Raw genomic sequence first — 25,447 nt, forward strand, 5'->3', positions numbered from 1 at the left:
AGCCCAAGGCTCTAATAATAAGAGAACTTTGCCTGGAAAGCATAAGTGGTTCTTTTATTCTATGAGGACGTCCTTTGTTTGCAAAGAAATACGGTTGTGCTTAATATTTGAGAAATAAGCAATCTTTGTGGGGGTTGTTGTTATTAAACTCAGTTGAGATGTGACCTACAAATAATCCACCAAAGCCGTGGGGCTTTGTGAGCTGAACAATTGTCTATGTTTGATCCTAACTTGCTGAGGATACTGTCTGTGATTCTGCAAAACATCACTTCACTCTTCTGAGCGCTATTGCAATTCAAATGGTGCTACTGGCTGACCACAGACAAGCACTATGGGAAACAAGGAATCCAAATTCCTTCAGGGCGTCCTTAAATGTTAAAATGTCATACGTAGTGAACTTGAAATAATTAAAACACACAAACAAAAATCTTACAGGTCCCTCAAGATCTGGAAAAAAAAAATATCCCCAAATGTTTCTTCTGTCTTCTCATCATCTCTATTAAGTAAGATATTAATGGCTCTTTCCATGAAAACAAAAAAATAACTAGAAACCAAAGGAAATATGCAATTTTCCAAGGTCATGCCTCTTACCTATCAGCCCAGTGCTGCTTCCAGAATTCTATAAGCATGTAAAAACTAAACAGAAGTAGAACTCCTTAATTTATCAGATTTAAATATTAACATTGGTAAGTTGACCCCTAAAGCTAATAATTCTACTATTTCTAGATATTAATGATATCCAGAGATTAGTGACATTCTTGTTCCCCAAATGGATTTGAGATCAGCCTCCCAAAATTCAGCTCAATAAATCAGAAATGCTGCTTAGTTTGAAAATGTCCGTGTTGGTCAGCAACCACGGTTAAGGAAAGAATTGGGAAATTACTTCATAGTCTTCAAGAGAAGCTAAGATAACGAAATATAGGAAATACAGACTGTTAAATAGACATAAGGCTGAAATATTTTCTCCACAAATGTTTTCAGCTCTTTCAAAACCTCTCTTTCACTGTGCCCAAGGCTGAGAGGAGACCCACTGGGCTGCCTCTCTCACGCCTGGCAGGGCTTGCAGAAGATCAGAAGAACAATGTAGGAAGGAAGTTCTGTGTGGTTATTTGAACTGAGCATAACAAAGTGGTGAATGGGGATGTAAACGGAAATGCTGCAAGTATATCTGGTTAAGCAGACATTTCATTTCTTTTAGACATGGGGAGTTGAGGGGAGAAACAGTCTCAACAGACAGCAGGAGAGTTATTTTTCAAAATTTCTTCTCCTTGGTGAAATTCAGATATGATTATTTCTATTGGGATTCATGTTTATTCATTCAATGAATATTTACTCAATATCTACTAGGTGCCGGGCACTGTCGTAGATGCTGTGAGTAGGCAGGTGAACGTGGGGTGAAGGACTCAGGGACATAGACAATAAACATGTAAACCAACAATCAGGCTTTTGAGATGGGAAACGATTTATAATTCTCCCCACCCAAAAATTTAAAATAATTCAGAATTGGGAATTACAAAGTGACTTCAACAATACCTCAACATATTCCTATGAAATAAGTTTTGTGATGAGCTTCATTTTGTAGATTTGGGGTCTGAAATTCAGTGAAGTGATTGGCCAAATCGACTTCAGCAGGAAATGGGGGATCCAGGGTTTCTGTTGTTCAGAACAGCTGCCCGTTCACTGTGTCATACCAGCTCCACAGATTGTTTTTAACATGTGTGCCCCTATGTACAGTTCCCAAATCCAGTATAAAATGGCTCTCCAAATTCATGTATTTTACCCTCCCACCCCCGGCGCTAATTTGTAGCACTGCAGATTTCAAGTAAACGGTTGGTTTCAAGTTAAGTTCACTATAAATAATCTATTGGAAGGTAATTTGATGAATGCCTACATCAGATAGAATGTGAACAGGACTTTGCATGAGCACTGTCCCCTCTATAGACTTTTCTAGAAGAAACACCTTTACTGGGCCCAAGACCCTCTCACTTCTCTTCACTGCCTCATTGTGCCTACACCCCCTCACCGCTTCTGTGTCCTCCTCCATCCTTATTATCCCTGCGGCACCCCCCCACCACCACGCTTACTGCACTCACACTCCCCTGGCTAAGACTTGGGGTCCTGCTGTTACCGGAGAAATTCTACTCTGTTGCATTTCCAGCCTGTATATTTTTATTTTAAATTCTTAGCCAATACCTTCTTTTAATTTTTAAAAGCTAATTACTCCCACAAGTTTTATTTGTCCTTAACACTATCATATAAAAAATTAACTTTGCGTCATATTATTTAAAGTTTCAGATCAGCCAAGAGTTGGGGGGGGAGGAGGTCTGTTTGACCGTTTTGTTTCGGGAGGTCCAGGGCTTGTTCGTTATGGGGCCCGCAGCACGTAGCCTCGCCTGGAGCAAAGGGCCTCCTTCCTGTGCTTGCTCCTGGCCTACGCTGAGACTCTGGCTCAGACCCAAGGACTCAGGTCAACACCTCACAGGATCTCAATGTGAGATCTTGGAGGAAGTCCACCTCTTAAGAAGTTCTCCCGGTGAGGAAGGCCAGCTGTCTGTATTAGGTTGTTTGCTCAAAACACCCACCAGCTGCCTTCAAAAGGACTTAGTTAATTTGAACAATTCTTTTACCCTCTAGAAATTCTCAATACGTAAGTACATTACTTTAACTCTATTTAAGAATAGTTATTGTGCTTCCTTTAGTTAACATTTTATTCATTTTAATGTTTTAATAATTCCTTTAAAAAGACTATAGGAAATACAGGCACAAGTGGGGGTAATTCTGCTTGTAGTCTAAAAGGAGAGAGGTTAGCTCTATTTTGAATATGATATCTGATGCTTAGCTCAGTAATACTGGGTAAGTTGCTTAATCCACCTGTACAATAGAGAAGATAATAATAGTACCTAGACTTCCTCAAAGAAGCCTCTTTAACATTACGAAAAAGTTCTCTTCATTCAGTTACAGCTCTGTCTCTGAGGGCCATGTAAGACGCAGTCACACTAAAAATAAGTCATTTGAAATGGCATTTCTAAGACTTGTGGGTGAGAATGCTGGTGACCACATGTGAGCATAAAGGTTTGAAAGCCAAGATTCCTCTTCCATATTTTATGTACAGAAATCTGTAGTCTCAAGCTCTTTTTATTTACATTTTTTTTTTTTTTGAGATAGAGTCTTACTCTGTTGTTCAGGCTGGAGTACAGTGGCGTCATCATAGCTCACTGCAGCCTCCAACTCCTGAGCTCAAGCAATCCTTCTGCCTCAGCCTCCTGAGTAGGTGGGACTACAAGTGCATCACTGTGCCTGGATACTTTTTTTATTTTTGTAGAAACAGGGACTCACTATGTTGCCCAGGCTGGTCACGAATGAAGCCCTTTTAATTCTTAAGTACATTCAGATTTCTTTTAAGGAAACTGTTTATGTTATAAATGCAGAGATGGAAAAGAACTATACAAATCAGGCCTGCACATTTTCATACTGTTTGGTCCAGGTACATTTGTCTCCTGGGATTGGAATTGTATACATTTCTCACTGATCAACAACATAAATATTGACTTCCACCCATAGAAGTCACTTCTGACAGTCTTCATCCAATACTTAAAAGTGCTGATATCTGTGACTTTAGAAGGACCATCGAAAGTATATGAGAACCAAACATTCTTTCAGGTTGCTGTGGTAGCCAGCCCTCAAGATGGCCCTCAATGATCCCAGACACTTGGGATTCACATCCTGTGTACTCCCCTCTCACATTGTACCAGGGTTGGTCTGTGTGACCAACAGACTAGGACAAAAGTAATAGTATGTCACTTTTGAGATTAGATTTAATCCATTTTGGTTGCTCTATCTCATATACACTCTCTCACAATTTTTATCTTCAACTGTCTTGTGCAGCCCTATAGTGGTCTGTGTGGCAAGGAACTGAAGCCTTCAGCCAACAGCCACGTGAGCAAGCTTGGAAGTGGGTCCTTCGGTCTTAGTCCAACCTTCAGAGACTATTGAATAACTAATAGTTACTTAAGCTCTAACTTTGTTTCACATCAGATTACCAGGAAATAACTTTACGTAACTATTAAACCAGTGATTTTATTCATTTAGGGATTATTGCTTTAATTTTAGCTTTTATAGAGGGTGCATTTTAGAAGGTATATTTGAAGAATTGTTCTGTGTCTTTCATGAGACTGTAATCAAGAACAGTGTTTATGATGCCAGTTTATGCCTTATTTCTCATAGAGTTCAATAACACAACAAAACTGCTGCTGATTTGTGTGTTTTATTTAACTGACCTGGAGAACCACATAAACTGAGGTACTTCCCTTTTCACTTTGTTGCCGGGAGGCTCTGAATAAAATTTTAGTTCTAAGTTAAGGATCTAATTTTTGCCAGATACACATTTTTTGATTTCTTTAAGAGATGTCTTATCATCTTTTACTTTTAGTTATCCTTTTTGAAATAAATATTTCTTAGCCCTGTAAACCAACTTAAGTCCTTTATGGAAATAATTAAGGTTAATTCAAGATACTGTGAATTATTCGAGTCCCAGTTACATGCTAAGCAGAGGGCTGGGCTCTGAAAACACAAAGATGAATAAGACAAGAAGTAGGGCTCTTAAGAACTTCAACACCTAGTGAGGAACAGCTATGTGGAAAGCCACCCATAAAACCAGGTGACATACACACTCTTTATAGAGTGAATAAAACAGGGTGGGAGTGCTGGTGAGAAAATGACTCTTTGGGATGGCAGCCAGAACTGGGCCTGATGAAAAAGAGTCTGGCATTAGGGCTCAGAGAGAGTAAGAGTAGTCTAGGATGTGATGGAGAAGTTTACTGTGGCTACAGTGAGGGGTGGAGTGGAGGTAGAAGCATGTAAGGTGAAAACCAAAAACAATTAATATGCCTCTGAGTACTTGGGCACACAGTTTATATGGAAGAGACTGCAACACAGTAAAGGCTATTTTTGCACGTTAGTACTGATCAAATTAATAAATAGCTAATCTACCGAGGAATAATAATAAAGCTATTTAATAACAGTTTAAAGCACTCTCACTCAGCTGTGATATTGTTGAATTCTTGCAAAACTAGAAAGAAGCACTACTTTAGAACTGAAAACATGTCCAATTCTTATTCATTACCCACAGATTCTGGAAGATTTCCAATGAGGGCCCCCCACTGGTTGAAACAAGAGTTAGAGAGAGTTTTGGAGGCTCTGCTTCCTAAGAGACCATTAAACTTCACAAAGGGACAAAGCAAAAGTGAAAGCCTCTTTTCTGCTTATCTAAACCACACTCACTGGAAGCCACCATGTTTGTATTTACTACAACTGGTCTATGTTTTCTTCACAGGATTTCGTACTACTCCCCAGAATAAGGGAACTTCCTTTGGAGCACATCAGAAAAGCAGGATCTCTTCTGTTGTTAAAGTGCCCACATACTAAAACATTAAGCAGCTAACCAGATTCATAAACCCTTTCCATAGTTATTAGGATCTTAATGGTGACTTATTTGATGGCACTCCATGAATTTTTCTAATCTTTATACCAGACATTGCAAATGCAGGTGCCTATAAGGCTACACTTATAAAGGAAATGAACAAGATGCCTGTGGAAACCAGGGAGAATGATGAGATTTCTAACACGCTAGAGCCAGCAGCCATTCACACACACCGGCACAGGTCGTAGTGTTGGAATATCGATTTTCTGGTTATTTTTGCTTGTTTGTTTGTTTTTAAGAGAAACTGGAAATCTAAACTATTACATAAAATGTGCCTATTTTTAAATGTTGGCATCTCATATAAAAGATTTAAACATTGTGTGGACTAAACGAAGTATTTCTGCAGATGGGATCTGGCCTGTGGACCACACATGTGTAACTTCAGCTTTAGACAATCATATTAGCAGATATGATTAATATCTTTTGCATATATTGAAGGCATTGTACAGAAACCACTTTTAAGGCTTCTAATTTGTTTTCAGTGACCTATGACATCATTCAGTGCTGACGGGTGTACAGAGCAGTGTTAAGGAAGTTATGCATCCTCAGAAAGTCCAGAGCCAGTGGAATTAAACCGATTGTAGAATTTCCTCCTGTATTAATGTATATAAATTTATATGTAAATTATAACAATGTTTGAAAGACTTCCTGAGTTCAAAATAAAGAAACAGAAATCCCCAAGGGGTAAGAAACAAAGAGAAAACCCAAAGCAACAAATACTGTAAGAAATAGAAACAGCATAACCTGAAAGATGTTCTAAAATAATTGCATTTAAAATGATTAAAGATACAAAATTAAATGTAAAACATGATGAAAGAATATGACTCCAGCCAGTTGGAAAAAGGAAAAAAAACCCAAAATTTATCAAGTAAAACTATAGGTAACAAAATTAAAAAAAAAAAACAAAAAACAACCTGAGTAGTTGTCACAGCTCAAAAGAGAATTAGAGAACAGAATCCAAGGAAATCGCCCAGAACTCAGTTTAAAAAAAAGAAGAGGTAAAATATAAAAGAATATCAATACACATGCAAAATAAATTAAAAAGGTCCAGCATATATCTAATAGGAGTTTCAGAAGAAAGAAGAGAGGTGAGGAATAAGCAATATTCTAAGATAATATTTATCAAGTTCTGAGTAGAATAAATAAAATTATCCTTAAAAGTGCTCTAGTGAAACTGCATAATACATTAAATAGAGAAAACTGAAATCCACTATAGGGAAAAGATAGATTAGCTAAAAATAAAAAGAATAACAATTGCAAAGCATATTTTAAATCAATAACAAAAACATCTAAAATACAATTGCCTAGTATGTTCAAAGTTCTAAGGGAAAATATTTGTTGATTTTGAATTCTACACCCAGATAAACTATCTTTCAAAAGTGATGATAAAATAGATTTTTAAGCCAAAGACTAACAATGTATTGCTAAATTAGTACTACTGAGATAATTTACTAATGATATAATTTTAGTAAGCAAATCACTAAAGGAAAAGATTCAGAAAGAAGAACACTGAACACAGAGGCAAGAGCAGGTGCATGAAGCATTGTCAAGGAAAGAAACTGTTAAATATGTAGAAAAGCCAAAATAAGCACAAATTGTAAAGATAATAATGATTATTGAATGTTTGGGGGACACGAGATGGAACTAAAATACTAGAAAATTAACAGCATGAATAAGGAAGGGGTAAAAAAAATAAGGCATTTTAATTTCTATGTAGTGTCCAGGATTATTCTAGAAATATTTATTTTAGGCTTTGTTAATTATCTATGCTATGTTAATAATGTATGTAAAAATCTAAGGATAATGACTAAAATAATGGAAGAAACTAGAATGAATCACTCCACACAGTAAGACAACAACAACAAAAGGGACACAGAGGACTCAATAATCAATCCAAACAAAAGCAAGAAAGTAGAAAACAAGAAGCATAGAAAAAGTATTTACATTGAAAGCTCAAAATAAGATGTGAGATATATTTATATATACATAAAAAGATACATATTTTATATGTATACGTGTTTTATATATGATTTAGATATGTTTTAAATGTGTTATAGTTTTAAATGTATATATATTTAACTTATATAGTGTATATTATATGTATAAAATTCTCACATGAGAACAAAGCAATATATACAAGGATAGTCACATAGCATTTTTGTGATAGTGAAGATATGGCAACAATTTAAAGGTCTATTAATAGAAAAATGCACAAATAAATTGTGATATATTTGCGTAATGAAATACTACACAACAGTTAACACGAATGAATTGTATCTAGAATTACCAATATGGATAAATTGTAAAAAGCATAATGGTGAATGGAAAAGGCAAGTTGTAAAAGGATAATATAGCAGACATATTGACTGGCTACCTAAAAGTCATTAACAGCCTCCCTTTTTTTCCAGTGACTTTCTCTACTGAGGATGCTGAACAGCTAAAATATTTAACATCTTGCCTTCTCTTGCAGCAAAGGATGCGTCAATTCTAGCAAACGAGATACAGTGAACATCTCTGGGTGTTTTTACCTTCCCAAATGAAAAGATAAAACTTAACAAATAAAAACACTTTGGATATTGCCTTTCCTCTCTGTCCTCTCTGGAATGTGAACTCCTGAGGTTTAGTAGCCAACTTGCAAGCAGCAGGTAAAAAGTCACACATTAGGATAACGCAGCAGGATGATGGATAACATCATCATCTCTGGTGACATCACTGAGCCAGTGGACCACCACTGGACCACCTTTCCCTAGATTTCTTATTATGTGAGAGAAACAATGCTCTTAATTATTTAATACCCTGTAGAAGTTTTTCTGGTACTTGTAGGTAAATGCAATCTAACTGAAACAGATAAGTAAAGTAAATCATTTATGTTAATTTTTTAAAATACAGAAATGTGTTATATGTTGCTTACAGGTACAGACAGACCCAGGGCATACTGAAAAACTTATCAGGAAGGACCCACATGGACACTAGGATGTGGTCACTTGCCTGGAAAGGGTGTTAAGGGAGGGGAGAGTGTAAGAAGGAACAAGACTAAAGCTATTGCTGTGTTTTTATTCTTTTAAAAAGAGTTTTAAAATAATATCAACTGTAAATAAAATCTGAGTGATGGGTACTTGGTGTTCTCCTGTATATAGCTGAATCATTTAAAAAGTATTCTTTCCTCTAGAATAAAGAAATTTGAAATTGTGTAAGCTCTTCAGTTACCTATGATGGAACGTGGTTTGATGTGTCTTTTGTGGGTGGTGCTCTGTAGCACCCTTATCTGATCCATTTTCCCCACTCAACTGAGTTAAAGCAGAGATGGAGATACGTCCGTTCTTGGTCAGACTGTGTTATGTACAGATCTGCTGCAACTGTAGCAAATGACTTAAGACAACAGATTCCTGGGAAACTTTCATGTTGCAACAGGGCAAGTAAATAAAAATTCTGGAGAAAGTGTTCCAGAAACTTCAGATGACAGCAGCTAAAGAATGCAAGCAAGAAGACATGATGATTGATGATGATTGGCACTTGGAGTTGGTGAAGGCAAAAATATGGAATGATGACAAACTCGAAGAAATCCCAACTCATGGTCTAATTTACTACAGGGTAGGTGAGCCAAGGATTAATATTTTTTTCAGTTACATTTAAAAATTGTATACACAGTCTAGTATTTGGGCAGCAGGCTAGCAATGTTATAGTCATTATTTTTTAATAAAATTTTATCTAAGATACATTCTCATGGGGAAAAAATTTAATAAAAAATCAGAGTGCAGAGGGTATCTGGTAGATAGGGTGTTGGTATCTGGTAGAGTTTGCTCCCTAGCATTACTCAGAACTTACAGAATTTTCCTTGCTATTCTTGAATGTTTACTTTTCCAGATCAACTTTAGCATCATTTTGTCAAGTTTAAAATATCCATTCTGTTTCTCTGAGCAGCCAGCCATTATCGCACACCCTATCTTGGAGGCCTTACTCTCTTGAGAAATTGAACCAAGGAGGTTCGGGGGAGGAGGAGTGGGATGCAGCGCTGCACCGAGGCAGGGGAAGTAGAAGTCCATAAAGAACTGTGAGAACCCCCAGACCCTTTCCACACAGGGCTCCCAGAATGTTGGTACTCGACTTGTACCTCTTACTTAAGGGACCATCTGGAGAAACAGACTTGTTCACAAATATTGAGATTTAAAGGTGCCTCCAAATAAAGGCCAGGTTTCCCAATTGCCCTACAGTGAGTCTCACCAGGCAACAAGCTGCTAGAACTTGCCCCACTCTAGTGCCCCCTTAGGCTTTTTTTCTTCACTCTTAAATATTGATACTTGGCTTAGACTCTCCAGAGAAGTGAGAAAAAACAAAGAACAAAACAAAAAAACATAATTTGCAGAAAACAAGCACAATTTAAGGCACCGGAAAAATCTTCCAAAAACTATTACCAATATTTTCAGAGGCAAGGGAAGAGATTGCATTCATGAAGCAAGAGTAAGAGGCTAGAAAAAAAATTCATAAAACAAAAAGGAGCTCTTAGAAATAAAAAATATGAGTATTGAAATGAAAATTTCAATATTGAAACATAAAAGTTGAGGAAATATCCCATAAAGGCTTTATACTGATGAAGACAGATCTTTAGATCAATATAGATAAAGAATTGAAAAATAGAACAGAAAAGATGAGAAACAGATATCGCATCTGTTGCCCCAACATCTTCATTAAATTTGTTTCATAAACAGAGAAGAAAGATGAAATTATCAAAGAAATGGCATGAGAAAAACTTTCAGATTGCAGGATATGAGTTTATAAATTGAAAGTCCTACCATAAATAAACCACAATGAATGGAAAAGAGGATTATACCCAAGTACATCATTGTGGGATTTCAAAAAAAGAGGGATAAAGAGAAGAATTGAAAGGATTCCTTGAGATACAAAAGATAGATCACAAACAAAGAGATGGAAATCATATAGCAGTAGATTTCTGAAAACAGAACTGAAATCTAGCAGACAATGAAACAGGTCTTGAAAATTTTGAGGTAACATAATTTCTAACCTAGAATTCTATACCCAACATATCATTCCAAGCATGAGGGGAGAATAAAACTTGTTCACCATGAAATACCTCAAAAAAAAAAATTCATTTTTATACTCTCTTTGCAGAAACCTATTAAAGGATGTATTTCATGAAAATATAGGAGACAGATGAAATAAAGAGGCTGGGTGTGAAACTATGGGAATCTATAAGTTGTTTAAGGGAATAAGGGCCTAGAGAGAAACAGAGCTGAGGACAGAGACTTCAGGCTCATTCCCCATTGGTATCAGGAGAAAGAGATGCAGTAAGAGAAAACACAAGGGCTCTAGGGAAAGACAGATGGAGATCTAGGTTAGCAAAGTGTTGGAATGGAAGAAAGTGGGAAAAGTCCTCAGCGGCAGGAGGTTAAAATGTTTTTGAAGCTTCAGAAAAGGAGGAAGGCCAAGTTCTTAGAAAAGACTGTTTGAATAGAATAAAGTGCGTGGAGAAGCAGGTTCGGTTGAGTCAATGGGATAGAAGCGGGTTTACAGAGGTTAAGGAGGGTGGTGAGAAAGTGGAGGAGTACAACTCTTATAATAGCTGGTGATGAAGGGGAGAAGAAAATATATTAACAGAAAAGTACTACTCAAGAAGGGGAACATATAGGCATATTTGTAAGGAGAAATAAAGGAGATGATACAGAAGAGGAGATTCAAGATAACAGAGGAAGGAATTGCTTTAGACTTAGTCTCAGCATGAACACTAAGGGAATCCAGGTGAAGGCATTCACTCCAGCAAGGAAGAAGGATGACTTCTCTGAAACTGGGAAAAGATTAAGAAGAGAAAGGTAGGAACAATGAGATGTTAAGGTCCAGTGGGTTCTGTAAGTGCTTATTTATGAGAGATGACAGATATTCCTATAAATAAGAGTCTAAGTCAATGCCTAGCAGAGTAACTCAGAAGAAAGTTAAAAGAATTGGAGGTTTCAGGATGAAAGAAATAAATCTGAAATATTTTAAATGTGTAAAACATCTGGGGGTTGGAGAGAACCACTCTCAGCCCTAGTGAGAATCAGATGCAGAAAAAAAAATCTTTAAAACAACCCAATAAAGAAACTCAATATTAGAAAAAAATTCATTTATAAGAAATTTGTTGAATAAGATAACTTAGAAGAGTGAATTACTAAAAAATGATCAAAAATATGTTTATTTGATGAATAGGTAATTTGGATATTCAGCTTATGTTTTGTTTTTGGACATTTTATTAATTTTCAGAAGATTTTTCTTTCATTTTTCCTTTCTTATGTTTTCAATTTCTATTTTTACTAATTATTACTGTGCCTGTTTATAATAGTAAAAATTTATCAAAATATACACAATAAAATAAAAGTAGTATCTAAAATAGGTGATTGGTTAAATGTGCTCAAACACTACATATGGTAATATAATTTCTAAATAAAGTATATATGTATATATTATGTATATGTATGTAAAAAGGAATGATCTAAAATATACATACATTATAAATATTTGTATATGGGGTTGTCTTTAAATAGAATGGAACATAGTAGGGTTCTAATGTTTTTTTTTGCTTTTCAACAATTTGTGATTTTTCTTCTAAAGCATATAAATTATTTTTATTTAAAGGTGAAATGGAAGAAAGGAAAAATACGGAACTTTTTCAGACTTGGGTTTTTTGAATTTTTTGTTTAATTCATAAAGTATGAGTTACTTCTTAGTCAAAGAATTCTTACTTAATTCAAGAATGTCTATTAAGTTGCTAGGACTGTTTCATGTTCTCCTCAAATACCATCTCATGCCGTTTATACAAAAAGTTATGAAATCATGATATAGTGAAGAAAAATATTCTTTTTAAACAATTTTTCTCCCCTTAATTCATTAAAAACCTCCCAAAGCAATTATGGCAGTTGCAATTCCCAGCCATTGAGTATTTAGCTTTTTTCAAGTAAATATACTTTTTTGATCATTTAGTTCTCCCTGTGTTTGAGGATTGGGGGGGACAGCAAAAAACAAAAAAGACAAAAATGCTCAAAGAAGAAAACCAAGCATTATACAACCTACCTATGGCACTTCAGAAATCACTAATACATGAAAAAACCCAACCCGGAATGGAATATTCATTTATGAAAAAATTATTGATGGATCAATTTGTTTATAGTCAATTGGTTTCCAAAGTTGTTTTAAATTAGACCCTGTTTTGCAAGATATGCCCAGGAGCATGAGTACGAAAATAGAGAGTGAGTAGACTTGGAGTGGATCTTGGATAGAAGGTTAAGAGATCAAGGATAATAATGTTATATAGGTCAACACAAAGCAGTTGAAGATTAAATTGGGGGTACTTTTAAGTTAAAGCTTTGGGTCAATCATCAATGTTAGAAGCATCTAAAAGACAGATAATGAGTGCTGGACTTAGCCAAGACAGCATCCCAACTTGCCTCTACATGGGGCGGGTCACTGCTTTAGCTTTAGCCTTGTCCTGATGCACAGTGATTGCCATTGGCAGTGCCAAGTTTGAAGAGTGATAGATACCATTATGGGAGCATTGCAGTTAAACTTCTCATTTTCAACCTTTTTCTTTCAAAATCTCAGACCCCAAACCCACATGAACTTGCATGAGCACAGCCCACTTAAATTGTCCGTAAAGTAGAATCAAACTGCACGCAATCCTATTGTCCTCAGACAGTCTCTCTCACTCATGAAATAATCTTAGCTGAATAAGCAAAGAGTTGGCCTGGCTTGAAGTCACACCATCTTCAGGGTGGTATCTTTGTGGTCTAACGTGTGCAAGAGGCATCCAGGGCTTAGAATGCCAGACTCCAGATGAATGCTTGATGGAAAGCAGAAGTAAACAATTGCTGCTCTGAGGTGATTTCAAGTTTCCCCAACAGAACTGTGCATATTTATCAAACCTCCATTGCATAGTATCCCTATGTTTATGGCAAAACACACCACAATACCTACAACTAGTCTGAGCTGATTTGAAATGACAGGTACGGGAATTCCCAGTTGATTTGCACTGAGTTACATTTTCATACATCCCTCAGGGCAAATTCTGTGACATCCCTCACTGAAATGTTCCAGCCTGCCGCACAGAGGGGACTACTGTGATTTCAATTTGAATATTACACGTAAACAAAAGGAATTACCTCAATAGCAGCTTACTTAAAGAAGTGTCTTAGAAACCTCAAGCACTTTGAGAAAGCTAAATTGAACCAATGTGAAGTTTTTTTCCTAATGTAGAAAATTTTTTTTAAAAAACAGCAGGGCCTGAAATATGTGACAAACAATTTGGAAACAGCTGTGCTGATTGCAATAGTCTCCCAATAATAAACTGCTTGTATTCTCATCTCAGTTTGATTCTTTGACTCCAGGAAGTACTGAAAAAAAAAACATATTCTTATGGCAAACTGCTTTTAACATGATCAATTACCTTTCCTCTGTATGCTGTGATATGGTTTGAATTACATGATTAATCGCTGACTGAAAGGGGTCTGAGACATGCTCTTTTTTTCCCCTTCCTTTCTTTTCAAAAAGCATCTTAGAATTGAGAAATGTGAAAAAGGAATTCTAAATATCAATGGCAAGGGGTTAATTTTTTGGCGGCTATAAATGTTAACTTACCATCAAATTGGTATTAACCGATCAACACTTAAGTGCACACATAGTAGTACAATTCACCGAGTGTTGAGCAGATGGGAGGGGGAGGAGGGGATGGGTATATACACAACTAATGGGTGCGGTGTGCACCATCTGGGGGATGGACACGCTTGAAGCTCTGACACGGGTGGGGCAGAGGCAGTATATGTAACCTAAACATTTGTACCCCCATAATATGCTGAAATAATTTAAAAAAAAAGAATAGACTAAATGGAAGGACATTTGCCAATTATTCTTCCCAGATGAGATCATTACTGCTGATTAATTTGTAATTAGCACCTACATATTATGAGTAGGGCCTCGTGGGAGACCCAATCTACGAGACACAAAACGTAAGACCTAAGCTTCTCCATTAAGGAGTTGATAATATTTATCCATAACATATATAAAATGTTAATGAGAGTCAAATTCATTTCATATGCTTAAATAAAAATCATTGGGCTGCTTTTTTAGAATCGTATGAAGTCTATTCACCTACTGTGACATATTTCTATTCACTGTTTTACTTGTTGCTCACGTATTACTGCATCAAATACGATAGTATACAAAATAAAAAAAATGTTAACTTACTGAAAAGAAAATTAAGTATAGAATCACGAAGAATTTGTGAAACAGTCTGTAGTTTTAATATGTTTAAGCCCCTGACAAACCAGTGTCATGTTGAAACTTCTCAAATTTTGTAATCCAATCATGACACAAAATCTTCCACAAATATTTATTAAGTGCTTACTAAGTAGTATTAAGTAGCAGTAAGTCTGGTTATTTCTGGTATTTCTTACATTTAAAAACATCATCTGGAATTTGTTTTAATGTAAGGTATGATGGTAGAGTTACAACTTTCTTTTCTTTTTGTCTTTAATTGGCCAACTAAATGGCCCAACTTCATCTCCTTCGTCTTTTCTCACTGAATTATGATGCAATTTTAAACATATAACACATGTGCATGCATGTCCACAGAAACATATCTGTTTGTTTTTTCTGGGTGCTTCATTTTTTCATTTGACTTGCCCATTCCTACCCTGGTACCATATTGCAATAATTACAATAATTTTATCATTCCATCATTCTTTAGACATTATTGTAACTCATTTATTCTTTCACATGAAATTGAAATAGTTTTGTCCAATTCTAGAGAAATAGCTCTATTATTTTTTATAGGAATCACATTACATTTGAAAATTAATTTGGGGAGAATTAGCACTTTCAATATTGAGCTTTCCTATTCAAGAACATACTATAAAACCCTCCTGTATTCAAATTTTATAATTTATTTCCTATAGGTTCTGCACATTACCTCTGCTTGTGTTTTTAGGTGCCTTGTAGCTCCTTCCTGTGTTTTTTTCTGGGCAGCTCCACGGCAGCATCAGTGAAACTCCCTCCTGCCTTTATTTCCTCTGGGAGTATTCACCAAGGCAGGCAATGAGGACACCATCTCTGAGGGTTAGGACTAGTATTTCCTAGGCTCAAGTTCATGTTCCTGCTTTTGGCTGGTTCTCTGCAGAAGGCCCTTTACGCATTTGTGGTATGCCTGAATCAGTCTTTGATCCCTTTTCTCCCTCTCATCCTTGCTACGTATCATTTGGCAAGCTGTGTATTTATGGTCCTTTGCTCAGTGTCCCAATTTGATCAGGCTCACAACCATTTCTGCCTCTCTTTTCTAATGAGCCACAAAGCATATTCATGGATACCTCTAGCTTGGGAGAAAATAGACTGTACAGAGCTCTCTTCAAATTCCAGGCACTTTAATTCATAGTCCTCCAACAGACAATAGAGTACATCTTACTGATTGCCTAATAAAAAGAGGAGAAATTGCTCTCTGAATGTGCTATAATTGGATCCTGTCCTTGCTCACATGGTGTTACGGTATTCAATAGGGATCCAGGATGATTTAAGGTTTTTTTAAATCTCTTTATTAGTGTGAGAAAGATATAAACCACAGTTAGGACATCAGGAACTTTCCACTTCCACCATGGGCAGTAGGAACTATCAATTCAGATTCCACATTTATGGTAACCTTTTATGTGTCAGGTGGGGTACTTGGTGTTCTCTCAGATACTATCTGACTCAGCTTTTCCAAAACATAGCCAGGGGCCCAGGAATCTGAAATTTAAAAAAGGTTCGGAAAGCTTAAGTCCACGTATTAAAATTATTACAGGAGATAACTGCTGTGTTCGGAAGTCTCAGTGGTCCTCAGATCACTCAAGCCCCCCAGTAAGGGGGAACAGGCTCCAGGAATAGGACAGTACGAATGCTGGGCTGGGGATGGAGAGACAGCGTGCTTCTCAAGGGGAGTGCCACCTGCAGTGATGCCTGCTTGGTACTGCGGGCCGCAGCCTGTGAGCAGCACACCCAAGTCACCTGGGCTCACCTCAGAGACTTATTACAGGCCTGGCAGACCCAGGGGCCCATGAGCTTTGGAATGCTGATCCCGAGTGCGCTGGATTACCACTGGCCACATCACAGGCATTGACAGTCACCACCTAGCACATGGTTAAGACAGCAGCTGCCACATTATTATTGGCTCAGATGCAACTTTTACAAACCTCAAAACAAAGCTCACCCTTATAAGAATAGCTTAAACTCCCCTTAGGAATGAAACACCTGCTAACTGACCCAGACTGAATATAGGTATAAGAAAGGAAGAAGAATCCTCCAAACTCTGAGAATGTTCTCCAGATGGAGACCCTCCCAATTAGGCAGTCACCTGACTCCTGACTATATCTGGCCCACGTCCCATGCCACCTGTTCCTGCTGTCCATCTTATAAGAGAGTTGGAAGAACAAACTGCTTGAATATCATACTGTGTCTAAGATTCATCTGTGGATTTCAATGGAAGAGGAAAAGACTCCCAGCACCAGCTGGTTAACTAGGACCAGAGCCCTCAACATGACAGCAACTCAAAGCCAATAAGGATAGTAAAATAAATGTAGCGGGCATTATTTGTTGAGTTTTTATTATTTATTATATTAGGTGTTATAAACAAATTTATAATATCATTGTTGACTCTCACAACGACCACGTGAGGTATATATGATTATCCCCATTTTATAGATGAGGAAAACAGGTGCTCAGAGAGACTGGGTACTTTTCCAAGGCTGCACAGTGTAAGTGACAGAAAGAGGAATTGACTCTTCTTCTGACTAACTTTAAATTTTGTGTTCTTTTCAGCACAGTATTCTGCTTTCATTTACTTTCACCATCTATATAATTCTAAGAAGTTTAGAGAAGCTTGGTTACCTGGTTTTGTAATGTCAAACATTAAAAATAGCAAATTAGAAAGAGTTGGGAGAACACTAGAAGCACAAAAACTTAGAATTGAAATCGAAGGAGGAGAAAACTATTTTAAAAAACACCCCAAAGATCGCCCCCCACAAAACCCCCAAAACAAATAATTTGGGGACACTGAGTGAAGAGGCAAATAGTTCTGTAGGTCCCTCAATTATCTCTGAGGTTATCACTGGATTATGGCATTAAAAAGGATTAAACTATGTTCACTGTATGTTGCTTAAAAATGCTGATAAAATTTACCAGAGAATTTTAGGGGTAGAAGGGACATTTAGAGGTCATCATGTTGAGCTGACTTATAAGTATAATAATTGAAGTCCAAAAGGTGTCAGAGTTGACCCAGCCAAGTGCTGGTCACTGGTACAGACCAGCACAGACCTCACTTTTCTAGCTCCTGGCCCAGACAGCTGACAACTCCTCCTGGCTGTTCCCAGGGATGTTTAGTGACACCCAAGAAGCTTCTCACAAATTTGGATAAAGAAAAGAGAGCTCATTGTTTGCCATTGTTAAATTAGATGTCCAAATTTTACTTATACATTATATCAATTACTCCTTTCTACTCAATAAACTAAATCTTAGATAAGTGCCTGCCTGAGAGGTGATCATAGTCTAGTCAGAGAGAGAAATGAAACAACAGAGCAAGTACAGTGTGGTAAGAAGGCTGCTCAGGGTGAGACGGGAGCCCAGAGGACACCTAACACAACTGGGCTGCAGAGAGTCAGGCCTGGTTTTCTAAGACGTGTTTCTGAGTTCAGTCTTGATGGGTGCTGAGGGATGACCCAGGTGAGTAAAGGAGGAGAAGGCATTTCAGGTAAAGGGATGGAATCTACCACCACATGGAGTGCCTAGAGCAGCAGTCCCCAACATTTTTGGCAACAGGGACTGTTTTCATGGAAGACAATTTTTCCAGGGAGTAAGGAGATGGTTTCGAGATGATTCAAGCACATGACATTTATTGTGCACTTTATTTCTATTATTATTACATTGTAATACATAATGACATAATCATACAACTTACCAGAAGTTGAGGACCCCTGCTCTAGAGAAGTATCAGATATCTTGGTTTGATTAGGCAGGAGTCAGCAAAGCACAGCCAGCCTAATCCAGTTTACTACCTGTTTTTATAAATAAAGTTGAAACACAGCCAGCCTCGTTTATTTATATAGCGGGTATGGCTGCTTTTACACTACAATGATAAAGTTAAGTAATTGCCACTGAGACCCTAAGGCCCATAAAGCCTAAACTATTTGCCACCTAGCCATTTACAGGGAAGGGTCTGCTGAACCCTGGGTTAAAACAGATGGAGGCAGGGGTCAGATGTCACACAGATGGTTCATGGGCTTCATCTGTTTGCCATGTTGTCTTTGGCCTGTTCAGTCCTCTCGTTTGTTTAAAAAAATATAAAATATTTTCAACATTTAAAAATTAGGAGATTTCACATAATAAATCCAGATTCCTAACTTCTCTTGAAACATCAGATCAGTTCTGGACCTCCTCCCCTGCATGGCAAGAATGAGACAGCTGAGTAGCAGCAGCCACCTTCAGGTCGGGCATGAGCTCTCCTTTTCCCATCGCCTTCCCCACTTCTCCCAGCCTACTTCACTCGTTTATCTGCCTCAGCCCTGTAGGAATCTAAGCTTACAAATTCATGAAGAGGCTGAAGATAAAGGCAGTGGCATTCAATCAAGGGCTAGGATGCTTCATCAAGGAGCTTGGGCTTTACCCTGACATGCCGGGAAGCCACTGAAGAGTTCCAGGCAGCCCTCTGACCTGGCAAGGCTGGCCTTTTAGAGCACAAGACTCTGAGAGCTGCAGGAAGAATGGACTAAAGGAGAGGGAGACCAGAGGCAGTGTGACCAGTTAAGGGGCTTTTGAAGAAGTCCAGGAAAGGATTGAGGAAGGCCTTAAAGCAGTGTCAAGGGAAAGTAAAGGGGAAATTGATCCTAGGGATATTTGCATGGAAGCCAGGAGCACAGCAGGGACTGAAATACAAGTAGGAGATCTCAGAGTGCTGGAATGGTGGGAGGAAAAGCATTAACATCTACTGTTTCCTGAGCCCTTAGGGGATTCTCAGCAGAGTCCTAAAGTCAATGAGGCATAGAGCCCACTTTGTGTGGCCAACTGATCAAACTGTGTCAAGAGAGTTGTACACATCAGGAGTTTTGGGGATGACAGAAGTTGGGGTAGGGTAGAGAAACTCTTTGGAAGAGACTGTGAACAAAGTCTCTGGGGCCAGTGGTCATGGCCTTCCACAACAGCGGTAGAATATCAGTGTGACTGAGAGAGAAAGGGCTTTGTAAGGAGCCTCAGGGTCCAATGTGCATCCCAGATTTGGAAAGTCTGATAGATACAGAAAACTATAGACACCCCACAGGGGCTCAATAATAGGATAGGATTCATGTGCCTCTTCCCACTCTTTCCTAATTCTTTCTCAAAACCAAGGGTGGTTTCTGATGGTGAGAGAGAGGCTGCCTTAGGACTAACTGGCACTATAACAAGATACTTACCATTCTTCTCAGCCTCCCTAGATACACCACGGGGGAGTCATTTCTTGCCTGGTGAAAAAACCCTCATGAGCCTTCAAATATATTCTCATCTAACAGTAAGAGGTATCACCTTACAAAATTGAAATTCCTCTTTCACTTGTGTACAAGGGGATAATGTCAAAAAAGCTATTTATTTGAAGGAGAGAAAAAAATCAAGTAGTTAGAATTTCCTATAGATTTTGGCCTATTGTTCTCCAAATGGAGCATGAAAGACACAGAGGGTTTAGGCCCTCTGCGGAGAGGAGAAATGGCAATTTCCATGAACCAACCGTGTTCCCCTGCATTTTGAAAATTGGGATAGCTTCCCCAATCAAGTTCATCATAATAGTGAAAATAATCTTACAGAAGAGAAAGGGTTTTTCCTCAACCGCCCTCAAACCTCTACCTAACTCATTCACAAGAGTCGCTGGGCAATTTTCTAAGCCTTGTATTTTAATGATATTATGGAGAGCCATGGAAGAATATCCACAAGGAAAAACTGGAAGATGAGAGGAAAAACAATGAGGTTAGAAGGAAAACCTAGATAATGCTGCCACTATAAAGATTACACAGTTTCTAAGCAAAATCTCAGGTAGTGCTCAGTTTAAGTTGTGATAAAAGCTCTAAGAGAAGTAATTTTGTTTGTGTGTGGAAGAAAAAAGAAAGAAAAGGCATTTGCAAACAGTAACTAATATTTAGAAAGGATGCTTACTCAAAGCAAACCAGAACCATTACGCTTGTCTGATGAAAACAGATTTTCAAATTTACAAAAATTTACATTTTATATATACATAATGTACCCACATTTCCCATGCAAAGCAGTCAAATATTAAAACTTTTACAGAAGCTTTTATTTAGTGTAATGCATGTGTACAATGTTTTGCATTGCCCTAGATAAAAATTCATCTCATAGTGTCATGCTGTGTCAATCCTGAGGAAAGACACATAAATCCTCATTGTACCAGTACAATAGCTTTGGGTAAGAGGATAAACTAGTCCTCCTTAATCTCCACTACCCTCTGGAGGGCCACCCACATGGCCAGCCGTTTGGGGAAGGACTGAGGTGAAGCACTTCTGAGCATAGCCTTTTCTTTCCCAGTATCTTAGCAACCTCTGTCTCACCAACAGAAGAGGCCAAATAATAAATGCCATTTTCATGGTATTTTATAGTTTACAAACAGCCCGCTTCATTGTTTTCACAAAAATTGCACCTGTATTTTCTTGAAGGTCAAATAGGTTAAGTAACTTGTCCAGGAGCATTAGGAAGTGGCAGGGGTGGAGCTTCAATCCAGGCTGTCTTTGGGTCACCCCAGGCCCTCCCACTGAACCCTGGTATCACAGCTGTGTCTTAGCCACAGAACAGCCGTGAGGCTGAGGGAATCCCTGTTCCCCTGGTAGCCTCTATCTCTGGGAGTCATGCCATGGTCCTTTGGTTCATTTGAAGTGAGGGTCCTTCTCTTACAGGACCTCGTTAATCTCTTGTATTTTTTTTTTTTTGCATTTATTCCATTTATTTCATTTTAAAATGTACCAAATATCTGATCTATCCTAAGTTCTACCACTTTATAGCTGATGGGTTTTGGGCAAGTAGTTTAACCTCTCTAAGCCTCAGTTCTCTCATCTATTAAATGGGGATAAGAAGTAGATACAGCATACTTGTTAGTAGAATTGAATGATATGGTGAACATAAATCACTTATCAGTACATAACACAGTAAACACTTAGTAATATTAAAATTAAAGAATCATCAGGGGGATGGGCTGCAGCGGGAGAGTGGAGCAGTACACCTGTATGGAGCTCTGCACTGGTGGGCCCAGACAAGTGCCCACGGAGGTGGTGGAAAAGGCTCCAGGGGGACCCCATGGGTAGATGCGCAGGCACCCAGCATGACTCCTTGGGCAGCCTCAATAAGAACTTAGAGGACACTGGAGTTTGCTCTAGCTGGTAACTAGTCTTTGAAAAGGAAGGAACCAAATGGGAAAAGTGATTATCCCATGACAGATGGATAACTGAGCAGCAAGAGGGATGAATTTTGGGATACTGCACCAGATTTTGAAGGCCATAAAGAGATTTGGCATGCCTTGAAGACTGCAGCACATGCTTTTGAGAGCAATGATTGTGAACTGGCACAAGCAATCAGTGATGGTGCAAACATAATATTACCACATGGTGCATTGAGAGAGTGCTAAGAAGAGCAGGGGAATAGATAGCCTCTAGTCTATGGCTTGGCACCACTACTCAATATGATAGAGTGACACAGAGACCCTGAATATTCCTGTGCCACCACCCAATTCTGGACATGAATGTCAGCTCTGTTCGCACCTTTCTTCAGGCAAAGCCCTCAAACGTGTGGTGCACAGCATAGACACAGTATTGCACATGCACAGGGGGTTACCTGCAGAAGAAGGAGTGGAGCTGAGTAGTCAGTGGTGGTTTTTTCCTACCTACCTCTCATTGACAAGATAATGGTGGAAGGGCTGAAGATCCCAAAAGACTGTATTGAACAGGTTACAGTAAGCCAAGCCTTTGCAACTCCCAACACCAGCTGAGAACCAAAATGGTTCTATTGGGTGGCCCCCAGTTTCCTCCCGCTCCTTTTCATTGTTGTTATCGCTTTCTATCCTATGGCATGAAATTCATTTTCACTGCTCTCAATTCCCTATGAATGGATTTAGTTCTGAGAAATTACCAGTGAAAAATTCCATCTGTGAATGAGACCAAAAAATAATTAATAAAGTACAAAGAACCAAAGAAAAATTAGCAAGAAGCTGGTAATGCATGAGCTTGGGTGGAGATGAACATCATTTACTTCTCCAACTAAACTGTAAGTTGACAGCAGGGCAGGCCATTGTTTATTTAATGTATCTGTATTTAATATATTTAACTTACCTAATTGAATCTATTCTGAATTTTGACTTGAGGCTCCCCTCAAATATACATTGATCCCTTCTAAACAACCTTAGTAAAATATGACTTTGTCACTGTGAACTCTTAGAAGGAGTATGCTTTTATTTTTAGAATGCGAACAACTAAGGGGCAGAAACTATTCCTAAGGGAGAGCTAGATGGGGGATGGAGGGTAGAAGGATAAAAAAATAGAGTACAGATGCTCCTCCACTTACAGTGGGGTTACACCCTAATTCATCATAAATTGAAAATATCGTAAGTCAGACATGAATTTAATTCACCTAACCTACACCAAACATCATAACAGCTTTGTCTACCTTCAGTGTGCTCAAAACACTTACATTAGCCTACAGTTAGGCAAAATTATCTAACACAAAGCCTATTGTATAATAAAGTATTGACTGTCTCATGTAATTTATTGAATACTGTATTGGAAGTAAAAAACAGAATGATTGTTTGGGTACTCTAAGTATGGTTTCTACTGAATATCACTTTCTCACCATTGTAAAGTCGAAAAGTTAAGTCAAACCATTATAAGTCAGAGACCGTCTGTACTATAATGACTCACTCTATAATACTTAATATTAGTAAAATGAACTATAGAGACATATTTGGGTCATTTGATTATTTCTATTAGAGCACTCATTTTCTGAACAATGAAATAAATTTATGAAGTATATTTTGGTGGTATCAGAGTTATATTACATAAAATTAGGAGGCATTCAGTTAACACTCTCATTTTACACACGCCATGAATCAGACCCAAAGAGCACATTTAAATATGTATGTGAAATGTCATAGTCAAAACTATTTTATTTTTTCCAAGATTAATACATTCAAAATTTCTTCTTGGGCAAAATAATAATAATAATGTGGCTCAGGTAAGTATTTTTCTTTTACCAAAAACATTAAAATAGACACAAATACCATCAGCAGAGGAGCTTCACTATTAATATTTAATTAATAAAAGTCTTTTTTTGGGTGAATTCATGACTATCTCCCTGTTTTTCTCTGGAACATCTGACCTTTGAGGTGACATCATCAAGGGAAAAAGGTAACAGTTTTTAAATGTAAATGATAGCAATCTGTTACCACTTGGGAGAAGCACTGAAAAAATAAATGGTCTATCTACCCAAATCATTAATCAATTAATAGACAATCATTAAGCTTGATAGCTCATCTGATCTACAAACTACTTACTCAACAAATACACATTAAGCATCTACTAGTGCAAGAAACTGTGTTGAGCGATGGGGGTATGTTGCTGAGGAAAACAGACATTGTCACTGCCCCCATGAAGTTTACAATATATACAGGTTAACAGACAATAAATGAGTACATAAATCATGATAAGTGCTATGATTAGGGCACAGTATTTAGGGTTGACAGTATAAAACTTACGCATACTAAAAAATTTTCATTGTTGATCTGAAATTCAAATTTAACTTGGTGTCCTACATTTTTATTGCTTACTCTGGCAACCTTACCACTATAGAAAATAAGTGTTAGTTGTGGGATAAGGGGAGAGATCTACTACTAGGTAGGACAGCCAGGCAAAGCTCCCCCTCAGACACTCCATTTAAAGTAAGATGAGAAACAAGTCATCCAGGAATGGAAGTGAATGGAAAGGTAGGATGTTGGAGGTGGGACTCAGTGCAGAGGATTCCAGACAAAAAGAATAACATGTCCAAAGGCCCTGAGATGTTCATTCATTAAACCAGTGTTGATTGTGTATTATTAGCCAGGCATCAGGCACCGGGGATCCATGGTGAACAGAATTGGAAGCAATCCCTGTCTTCATGAAGCTGTCTGAAGGACCAGTTGAGGATATCAAGACACTGCAGCAGAGAAGTCATTTTTAGCCAGGGGATGAAAGATTATCCAGCTATATGACATTTCTGTTTCCTTAGCTGCTAATATGAGCCTCAGTGAGAAAACAAAAATATATATTTTTTTGTTGAATTCAACAACCATCCATCCTCAACTTGGCCAGGGGGAAAAAAAGAAAAAAAAGAAACTGACAGACAACATTTTGTTATCTTTTACAATAATTGTCTTTGGTTTACTCAGCAAGAAGATGCCTGAAATTCAACGAGAAGTGAAGACAACTGAAATCTAAAGAGATTTCAGATTCGTTTAACTCCCTAAACCAATCAATTCAAATGGGGACAAAAGGCAAAATGCAGAAAAAAACAACAGAAAACAACCACTTGTTTGATCCATTACGTCCCAAGAATAGCAGAGATGCTCTGGATGTGAGAAAGAAATGAAAAAATGGATAAATTCTGGCAATGTAGCCATCTTCTAAGAAGTTACAGGAAAACCACATATACCTTACACTTCAGTGAGTTGTCTTTTTATTCTGAACATGTCAGTTTATTCTGGGCAAAGAAGTGATTCTTGTGGATAAGAGTACAAAGCCATTCCTTTTTATCACAGAAGCTAAGGTGGATTCTTTCTGCCCTGACTGTTATCTGTGAGATTTTTTTGGATAATATACATTTTATTAATGATAACGCAATTCATGGGGAAAAATGATCAGCGTTTAGCTCCCAGGCCCTTGGTTGAGTTCATTGTGTGAAAATTTAAGGGGGAAA

The 25,447-nt window shown here is 37.8% G+C and overlaps 1 protein-coding gene and 1 pseudogene across 1 annotated transcript in view; one reads left to right on the forward strand and one right to left on the reverse strand.

Annotated features, from left to right (window-relative positions):
- SLC9A9 (solute carrier family 9, subfamily A (NHE9, cation proton antiporter 9), member 9) overlaps positions 1–25,447 on the reverse strand; it is a 652,487-nt gene that overhangs the window by 388,151 nt on the left and 238,889 nt on the right. The window lies entirely within an intron of this gene.
- On the forward strand, positions 21,806–22,659 carry LOC105812858 (annotated as a pseudogene).

The sequence above is a fragment of the Propithecus coquereli genome, unplaced genomic scaffold, assembly GCF_000956105.1.
Source record: "Propithecus coquereli isolate 6110/MARCELLA unplaced genomic scaffold, Pcoq_1.0 Scaffold268, whole genome shotgun sequence".
In the NCBI taxonomy this organism is placed as follows: domain Eukaryota; kingdom Metazoa; phylum Chordata; class Mammalia; order Primates; family Indriidae; genus Propithecus; species Propithecus coquereli.